Source organism: Sorex fumeus, unplaced genomic scaffold, assembly GCF_029834395.1.
Source record: "Sorex fumeus unplaced genomic scaffold, SorFum_2.1 ptg000092l, whole genome shotgun sequence".
NCBI classification, from domain to species: Eukaryota; Metazoa; Chordata; class Mammalia; order Eulipotyphla; family Soricidae; genus Sorex; species Sorex fumeus.
In genome coordinates, this window is record NW_026606149.1 from 3556697 (window position 1) to 3567219 (window position 10523).

At 38.2% G+C, this 10523-nt stretch overlaps 1 pseudogene; it reads right to left on the reverse strand.

Annotated features, from left to right (window-relative positions):
• Positions 1-6603: 6603 nt before the first annotated feature.
• On the reverse strand, positions 6604-6697 carry LOC130039664 (uncharacterized; annotated as a pseudogene).
• Between the last annotated feature and the right edge of the window lie 3826 nt (positions 6698-10523).

Sequence of the window (10523 nt, forward strand, 5' to 3'; positions counted from 1 at the left end):
AGTTAAAAATACTGGGTTTTCTGGAGCATGTAGCTGAGGTATCTCCAAACTCTAAAACAGTTATAATCCATCACACCATTTGGATGGAATGTAACACAGAAGGCAACCAATCTTGACTAACCAAATAGAAGCACAGAATGCTTAAACTGTAACAAAAACTTAGTAATCCCTCATACAAAAACTTAATGTCTCTTGATGAGGTACAACAATTTATACTAATTTTCTTCTAAGGAAATAGTCTTTGATTATTCCATTAGCAATTTGTCGATTATAAGTAATATAAAATACATCACTGTGTTTTTATGAAGGCAGGCTTGAGGGGTGGTTGGGAAAATTGGAGACTATGGTAGGAGAAGGTGACAATAGTGGTGGGATTGATGTTGGAATATTGAGTGTCTATAACAAATTGACATGAACAAGTTTGCAAACCACAATGACAGCACAGAGGGTAGGGTATTTGCCTTGCACACATCCAACCCGGGTTTGATTCTTCTGTCCCTCTCGGAGAGCCCGGCAAGCTACCGAGAGTATCTCCTCTGCACAGCAAAGCCTGGCAAGCTACCCGTGATGTATTCAATATGCCAAACACAGTAACAAGTCTCACAATGGAGATGTTACTGGTGTCTGCGAGAGCAAATGGATGAACCACAGGAGGACTTGTATTACAGTGCAGACCGTATTAAAGGGTTTAATTTTTATTGTTTCCATTGGTTAAGATCATATAGCAAGTACAAATTGGCTCTTACTGATTTATTTTCTTATCATTCTATTTGCCATTTCTTAAAGTTTTGTTCAATACGTAACATAATGCAAATTTGTTATGTGCCTAAGGGCGCAGGTTGTGGATGGAGGGAAAATGGGGACATTGGTAGTGAGAAGGTCACACTGGTGGTGCTAGAACACTAAATGCCTGAGACAACTTAAAATGAACAGCTTTGTAAATCGCAGTGTTTTTAATAAAAATGAGATAAAAAAATGAGTAGGGAGTCAGGAAATTAAAATGGAAGCAAATATTTACAGTTTCCAAGGAATTAGATGTACAAAAAAAGCAAAACAAAAGTAATGGTAGCCATATCCTTAATTTCAGGCAGATTTATGAAGAATATTGTGTTATGATAAAATTCTATTGGAGTCTCATAATCATACTCAGAAAGTTGTCCTTTATATTTAAGGTCACAATAATTTGAAATCAGTGGCTAAACCAAGTACAAAACTGAACGATAAAACAGAAACCCTCCAGAATATGTATCCCAGGATACATATTTAACACAGTTTTTAGAATATTTGCAGGGGCTATAATAAATGTTAATTTTTTCAGTCCTCTACATGTGAAAATTTTGCTCTACATCCAGAACTCCCTTGCCAGTCTTTCCGAGAGGTAAGTTAAGTTAAGTTATCCAGAACTCCCTACCAAGGCAATGAAAGAATTAGTCCAGAGGCAATATTATTTTACTACCTGATTATATGATAACAATTTTGACTAGAAATATTTATTCCAGGAAAATAAAATTAACATTTTTTATGCTTAATTGATGATTCTTCTCGAAGCCACTGATGACCTTCAGTTGAAAATAGTTAAAATGACTAAATCAAATGCTTCCTAAAATAGAATCAGCATAATTTACTCTTTCTCACAGCCTCCAATAATTAAAAAATTTTCTTAATTGCAATATTAAAGATTGATTTCAAAAATAAGCATCATGTATGAATACTAAATGACACTGTGTCATGGGAAGAGGACTTTAGCTAAATGTGCTGTGATTTATTTCTATAATTATGCCAGTTAGATTTGACCCAAGATAGTTCCTGATGGAGAGATGATTTAGTTCCCATAGGGAAACTCTATCCATTATACCAGGAATTTGAAAACTGAAAATCAGCCTACAATTTTATTGATCATTTGATCGCTTGATCACTTGACTTCCCATTAATCGTCGGTTTGCTCGAGCGGGCGCCAGTAATGCTTCCATTTGTCCCTGTCGAGTGCTAGTGTAGCCCAATGGCGTCTGTTCATTCTAGGAACACAAAGAGCCTCAAACGGATCGTTCATTATCTTGATGAAGAAGTCTGACCATCTGGTAGGTGGGCAGCCATGCGGTCTTTTGACTTCCCGTGGAATCCAGTCGTTAACAGTTCTAGTGCATTTTATTAGCTAAGCCAATTCTGATGTTCATTCAAGACACCGATTAAACATAGTGTGTTGTGCTAGAAAGTATGTTACCAAGCAGATGATCATAGCTACAAGTCTCTCTTCCTTGCATTTATTCTTGAATCCATGGCACGTTCCTCAACCTCAGTAATTCAGTTTCTACCCATGCGTAATTGAGGGCAAAGCACCTTTCTAGAAAGTGTGTACAATATCAAAGACATAGGGCATGTGACCGACTCTCATTAACTGGTCCTTCAAATCCAAGAAAACGTATTGAGCCGGGACTTCTGGACTATACATCACTGAGAGGAACTTGATGAGATAGTGTAAGGTCCCTTGGGACCTGGAGGGAAATTCCAGGGCTAAACTCTGCTAATTAGTAACTCTTCCTTACCTGTCCCCTCCCTGGTAAAGCCTTGAGATGTAAATCTTGCCCCCTCTCTGGTAAAGCCTTGAGATGTAAATTCTGTCTCCATTTGTTGACTCTCCCTAAATGGGATGTAAATCTTGCCTCCTCTGTTGACTCTACCTTATCTGCCCCTCCACTAGTAACTCTTCCCTCATCCCCCTCCACTGGAATGCTGGTGTCCTGAGCTGTAAATCACGGGACATGGAAGATAACCAGATGTCTGAGTTATAAGATACCCACTAGCCACAATGCCTATGTACACAAATGCTGATTTTTTAAATCTATAGGCTAAGGAGTGATGTACTTTTAAATGGATTGGTTAAGAAAGTATATGTTGTTACAAATCTATTGGCTATGAAATGCGGCGGGCTTTGCTGTAATGGCCAGTGAAGGATTATATAAGATCCCCTTTGAAGAAGTTCATGGTTTTGCCTAACCTATCTGACCTGCATGTCTGTGTAGGCAGCTCGACCCTGGCTAGCCAGTCTTACAATAAACCTTGCTTGCTGTTTGCAGTCTCTGGAGTCTCTTTGTCGTTAAAGGGAGATCATGATCCTCGTCCTAACAATAGAACAGTGGGTAAGCCATGTGCCTTGTACACAGAGGACCCAATTTCATCCAGTCCCCAGCACTGACATGTTGCCGAGCCCTGCCTGGAGTTATCCCTGATCACAGAGCCTGGAGGAAGCCCTGAGCACAATCTGGTGCGGCCCAAAACCTAAAAAATATTGAGTCACCCCCCACGAATAGCTAAAGCAATTCTTGGGAAAAAGAAAATGGGAGGAATCAACCTCCCGAACTTCAAACTGTACTACAAAGCAGTAATAATCAAAACAGCATGGTACTGGAACAAAGGCAGAACTGCAGATCAAGGGAACAGGGTTGAATACACTGACATCTCCCCTCAATCATATGATCATCTAATCTTTGATAAAGGTGCAAGTAATGTGAAGTGGAGTAAGGAAAGCCTCTTTAACAAATTGTGCTGGCATCACTGGATGGCTACATGCAAAAAAACGGGCTCAGAACTCTGCCTAACACCATGTACAAAAATAAGATCAAAATGGATTAAAGACCTCAACATCAGACCAGAAACCATAATGTACATTGAAGACAAAGTTGCCAAAACCCTCCATGACATTGAAGCTAATGGTATCTTCAAAGATGCCACGCCACTGACTGAGCAAGTGAAAACAGAGATAGATAAATGGGACTATCTTAAACTAAGAAGCTTCTGCACCTCCAAAGAAACAGTGACCAAAATACAAAGACTACAGAATGGGAAAGGATATTCGCCAAATACACATCTGACAAGGGGTTGATATCCAGGATATACAAAATACTGGTTAAACTCCACAAGAAGAAAACATCCAACCCCATCCAAAAATGGGGCAATGGAATGAACAGAAACTTTTTCAAAGAAGAAATCCGAATGGCAAAAAAGCACATGAGAAAATGCTCTACATCATTAATCATCAGGGAGATGCAGATCAAAACCACAATGAGAAACCATCTCACCCTCAGAGAATGGCCCACATTCAAAAGAACAAAAGCAACCAATGCTGGCGCAGATGTGGCGAGAAAGGGACACTCCTTCACTGTTGGTGGGAATGTCCACTGGTTCAGCCCTTCTGGAAAACAGTATGGACGATTCTCAAAAAATTAGAAATTGAGTTCCCATTTGACCCAGCAATACCACTCCTGGGAATATATCCCAGAGAGGCAAAAATGTATAGTCGAAGTGACATCTGCACTTGTTTGTTCATTGCAGCACTCTTTACAATAGCCAGAAACTGGAAGAAACCTGAATGCCCAAGAACAGATGACTGGTTAAAGAAACTTTGGTACATCTACACAATGGAGTACTATGTAGCTGTTAGAAAAGATGAAGTCATGAAATTTACATACAAGTGGTACAACATGGAAAGTATCATGCTAAGCGAAATGAGTCAGAAAGAGAGGGATAGACATAGAAAGATTGCATACATCTGGGGGATATAAAGTAACAAAATATGAGATTAATACCCAAGAATAGCTGAGATCAGCACCAGGAGGATTACTCCATAACTTAGAGGCCAGCTGGGTATTCTAGGGAAAAGGGCAGTTCAGATAGAGAAGAGAGCACCAAATAAAGGGTGTTTGGAGGATCCTCCCAGGAGGGGAGATGCATGTCAAAAGTAGACTATGGACTGAGCATGTTTGCCACTCAATGCCTCTTTTGCAGACCACAACACCCAAAAGGAGAGAGAGAACACAGGGTATTGCCCTGCCACAGAGGCAGTGGGGGATGGGGGATGGGGGTGGGGGGGGATATTATCCATGGTGGTGGAAAATGGGCACTGGTGGAGGGATGGGTATCTGATCATCTGATCATAATCGAAACCCAAGCACAAAAAATTGTAAATCTACAACTGTACCTCATGGTGTTTCACTAATAAAAAAAATTGAAAAAAATATTGAGTCACTAGGGGAATGTTTTAAACATACTACATAATGCAATTGTAACATGATGCTTAGGAATGGTTCTTGGGCATCAGTAACTTTTTGAAAATATAAGTGCTATTTCTAACATGCATTTCCACTGTATCTTAGGAAAGAATTTCACCCAGAATATAAAGGGCCCACCCCATAAAAATTTCTCAGATGCCAGCCTGTGGATTTGCTGCACAGAATTCCCTGGAAATCTTGCTAAACTGACACATTTTCTCCCCTCACTCTAGAGCTGCTGAATTAGAATCTTTGTGCGTTTACTTTAGAGTCTGGAAAAGTAACAACATTTTACAAGCAATTCTGTCCATCTATGATTATGTTTTAAATAATAACAAGAATGAATTTCTCTGGGCATTCTCTTACAAATGGGACCATGGAAACCCAGCGAGCAAACATGATTTGTTCAAGGTCATGCAGCTGTCAATGCAGAGGAATTGTCTTCTGCAAGTCTAGTTCTGCCTACTGTCCTGATTTGGATTTCAAATTCCTATGTGTAAAACTAACTCCTTGTTGCATTCATCTGGTGCCTGCAAATAAACCCAGTTATTGAAAACAAGAGGGTATCATCGAAGTTAGAACTTGTGTAGCAAAAGAGTGTGGCTTTAGAACTGTTTGCGGCAAATTAACAAATTACTCTGAATCGCTGTCTTTACAGGGTCTCTGAGGACAAATATGAAAAGACAAAATCATGTTACTTTTCTCTGTGCTTTGCAGAACAATAATTCTTTGCAATATCTGGATTTGCCAGGTGCCCGGGTAAGATTACTTTGCAGGCGGTTGCAGATTTTCTTCTTTCAAGGATCAAAACAAAGGCTTTTGCTTCTTGGAGATCAGACATCATACCCTCCAGCCATCTCTGCTTGGAAGATTGACAGGTCCCCTCATTCAGACATGCTGTTCAAGAGATAGCCTAATAGCAGAGTCTATCAAATCATCTTCAGGCTGCAAAGAGAATGGAATGTGACTGTTAGCCTTGTTGTAATATGCATTCACCTCACAAACCCAAGTGCTAGGAGAGAGAGAAAGTGAGAAGGGAGCAAAGATCAGGATATTTAATGTCAGAAGAATTTTCTGGCTGAAGCCTTTTGGTTTTGGACTGTGGGGAATTTTATTTTTACACCTGACTTTATGTCACCTGCTTAATGAACAATAATGAAGCAACAACAAGCAAACTTAGGAAGCATTAAATTACATGGATTTGATTGTGCTCACAAAAGGATGTGAGAAATACTTTGATCTAGGAAGACAAATAAGTGAAAACAGAATTATTTGACCAGAGGAGAAGGAAAAATTGCATTTTAATCTAGGTTTAATTAGTTGTTTTGTCTAAATCAATGCTAGTTGTATTCTATTTGAGAACAAATAAAAACAAAACAGACAAAAAAAAAAAAAGATAGGACTTGTTCCAGACCTGAACAAGATCAAATCAGTAACTTCGACTGCTGTGTGCCTGTTTTCTCTCAAAAAATCTATGAAGTTGGATTGCATTATCATCTCTACCTGAAATGAGGTATTTTTTCCAAAATTGATATATTTTTATATTAATTTATTTTCACATCAGATGGGTAATGTACCAAATACGTAAAAAGTTTTAAGTTGTCACACAAGCATGTCAACACCATCATCATGATTAGGAACCTGAAAAGGATTCCTTTTGTATCAATTTTGAGATCCAATTTAAGAGATCTTAGTCTACTTAGAAAGATCTCTTAAAGGTAATAGAACAGGACATTTATATTTTTATAATAAAACTTCTGAAAAAGAAAGAATAAGGAGTTATTTTGTGATCAAAAATTCTTGATTAAAAATCGAAGGAGACTGCATTAGAAAAAATTTATATTGCGATAAAGAAAAAATAAAGATGGTTAACTAAAAAAATACATATATATAAAATTAATACTACAAAAATTAAGTTAGATTATAAAAGCAATCAAAAATATTGGGAAAAGTTTTTTATTAAACAGGTTTAAAATGCAGCTATTAAAAATTAGGATAGTTCCCTCCTAGAATTATGACATAGGTTCTAGAGATTAAAAACAAGAAGAAAATTGAATTTCCAGGTCTAAGGATATAAGTTATACTTCCTTTCCTGAATTTCTTCCTTTCAAGTGATAAATCTTATCAGTCTGTAAGGAGCTGAAAATGTTTCCTGTTTTGGTCCACTCTTCCAATCTGAATTTGAATTCTCAGATGAGAACAAAATATCTAGAATTGTTTTTCAAAAAGTTTATTAATTTCTGTTTGCCCAAGACCTTTGGCCCTTACAAAAACTGTGTAAAATTTTATAGAGACAAGGAAATGAATACTACTGTACTATTGAGATGATTTGTCTTGTGCAACCCTTAACTAATGGCTGGGAAATATTAGCAAAAGAACTGCAAGTAAACTGGAATCTCATCTGAGGGAATTTTTTTTCAGAAGTCATTTATATATATACATATATATATATATATATATTTTTATCTCCAAGACCTGCATTCTTGTGCTGTCTTTCCTCCCTACAAAAATTCATTGCTTAAGGAGAAAGTTTGATGGTAAGTATATGGAAATGAGAGAAAACAAGCAAAGACTGATGAATAACTGAAGTTTCTACAGATTCTTCTTAATACCCTAGAGATATGAGGCAGGGTTAAATCCTACTGTTCAGTGCTCTGGGGGACGAATACCAAAGTGACAAGAAGCTTCTTTTAGGTTTCTGCAGATTACTATCTCGTGATGAACACTAAGGTAGAATTCAACACGAAATTGGAAGTCTGGAAGCATGTATTTACTTTCAGGGATACAGTTTCATACTGTCCCTCATTTTCGCCAATGTTAACACTTTCGGGTTTGGAGAGATTTGCAATATTTACAATTTTTATATGTTTTATTTATGTAGGAGTACTGCTATTTATTCAGGCACTGATTAGCTGATTGAATTGGGCATGAACTCCACTTTACTTTTTTTCATAGTTTTATTTATTTATTTATTTTTGTCTTATATTTATTTATTGAATCACTGTGGGAAAAGTTACTAAGCTTTCAGGTTTAAATCTCGGTCATACAATAATCAAACATCTTTCCATTCACCAATACTCACATTTCACCACCAAGAACCCCAATATACCTCCCCTTCCACCCCACCCAATGCCTGTGAGGCAGTGATTTCTACTTAACTCTTCTCTACATTGATTACATTCATAATTTCGACAAAAGATGCAGCATTATTGTTTAGAATCCCCCCCCCCAATAATCAGAAATGCTGAAAAGGCAATTGTGAAATACTTTGTTTTCTATAGCTGGTTATGAGAATCATATAACGTTGCGTGGCCACTATTGTGGCCACGCAATTTTGGATTTCTGCAAAGAGCCAGATAATTTAGAGATTGGTTTCTGTGCATCTGGTGTTATGGCTATACCGGAGAGCTGCTCGTGGGGGGCAACTTGTGAACTTGGTAGGGCATGAAGGGCGAGCCGGTACTGTCCCCTTTCTCATGAGACTGCAGTTGCCCCATCACCGCCGGCTGATACCTGGCTTTCCAATAAGCTCTGAGGTGGCAGTCACCTTGCTGTCAGGGGGAGAAAGGTGGAAGGGAGCAACACCCTTTCCCTCCCGGGAAGGCATTGTGCCATAGTTTAACACATGGCCCATTCATTTTTCTGCTGCAAGCTGCAGGGCTCTGGATTAAGTCCTTTTGCCTCTGGAGCCATGGCTGTGTATGCGGTCCAGATGCATTTCTGCCAGAAGCCGCTGGGTTTCGAGATTTGTTTCTGAGTCTCTGGGATCCTGGCCATTAATCAGCTTGATCGGGATCAAGAGAGGCCATTTGTAGGCAACGACTCAAAGTCTCGCTGGGATGGGGAGGAATGGGCCGTTCCACCCCAACTGGTGAGGCTGCGTGTCTCGTCACTACAGGCCCAAACCTGACTGTCCTGTGGCCTCTGGAGGATGACGGTCACCAGGCCACCAAGAGGAATAGGCCAAGGCACGATACCTATCCCCACCTGGAGTGGCCTAGTGCAAGTAACCTACTGCAGGAACAGGATGCATTTCTGCCAAAAGCTTTTGGGTTCTGAGATTTGTTTCTGAGTCTCTGGAATCATGGCCATTAAGCAGTTCGATCAGGAACCAGAGAGGCCATGCCTCCAATTATAAACAGCTGAGCCGGAGGTGATTTGTGGGTATGTCTCCCACATACCTAACTTTTGGCCATTTACCTTCTTGGTAAACTTTGCCCCAAGTTTTTGGGGCCTGGCCAAAGGCACAGTAGCAATTTTGTGGTATCTGAAAGCCTGACGGTGCCATCAGGCTGCTGATGCACTTGCCTCACAGGTACAGATTGACGTGCTGGTGGCACCATACCCCCAATTTTTATGTGATTTTTAAAAAATTTACTTTCACTTAATTTTCTTTAAACATCACCGTTGTACTTATTTGTTTCTGCCTATAAAATACAATTTTATTTATAATGACTTATCATTGTATTTTATTTGAATTTAATTTTTATTTAATTGAAAGTTACTTCTGGGGTGCTATAGAAGTCAGAGGTACTAATATTTGGAACTTAATAAATAACAAACTATAAAATGCATGAAAGTCTTGCCACTAACTGCCTAAGTTTCCAAAAAGAATTAAAAAACAAACAAACAAACAAAAACAAACTTCAGGTTTTTTTAAATTTCATTGTATTAAATTTTTCTTTGGAAAACCAAAGTTTTGGGCAAAAATGTCGTTAATTTTAGTAAAATATCTCTATGGGAGAAGATCATAAAGTTCTCTTTACAGCAGTACATTGGCCATTTTGAGAATGTAAATATAGACTTCACATTAGTATGGATTGCAAACTGCTTAAAGGAAGAAAATCATGTAACTTAAGAGAGACTTGAAAGTGATTCATAATGTGGTTTTTAAACTGTGATCAGATAAAGAAGTTATCATTGTAAAGGGAAACTTCTGAAATTTTCATAATATCTGTTTCTAGATGTAAAATGCTAAAATAACCTCAGAAAAAGTTGGGTAGTGACTATGGCACCAACACTCAATAAGACAAATTTCATATATTATAAGAATGTTTTAATATGGGCTTAAACATATCCATTTGTTTTTATATAGACTTGCTAATTATTCCATTAAATTATTAAATTAAAACCATACTATCTTTTTGTAAAAATTGAATCACCAATCACTGTATCACCATGAGATACAGCTACAACACTTTCATGACTGAGTTTCAGTCAGACAATGTTTCAACACCCATCCCTTCACCAGTGTACATTTCCCACCACCAATATTCCCCATATTCCCATATCCCTCCTGCAACTCCCCTCAGTCTTATCTTAATGACAGGCCTTCTTCTTCTTCTTCTTCTTCTTCTTCTTCTTCTTCTTCTTCTTCTTCTTCTTCTTCTTCTTCTTCTTCTTCTTCTTCTTCTTCTTCTTCTTCTTCTTCCTCTTCTTTTCTTTTTTCCTCTCTCTCTCTTTGTGTGTGTGTATCTG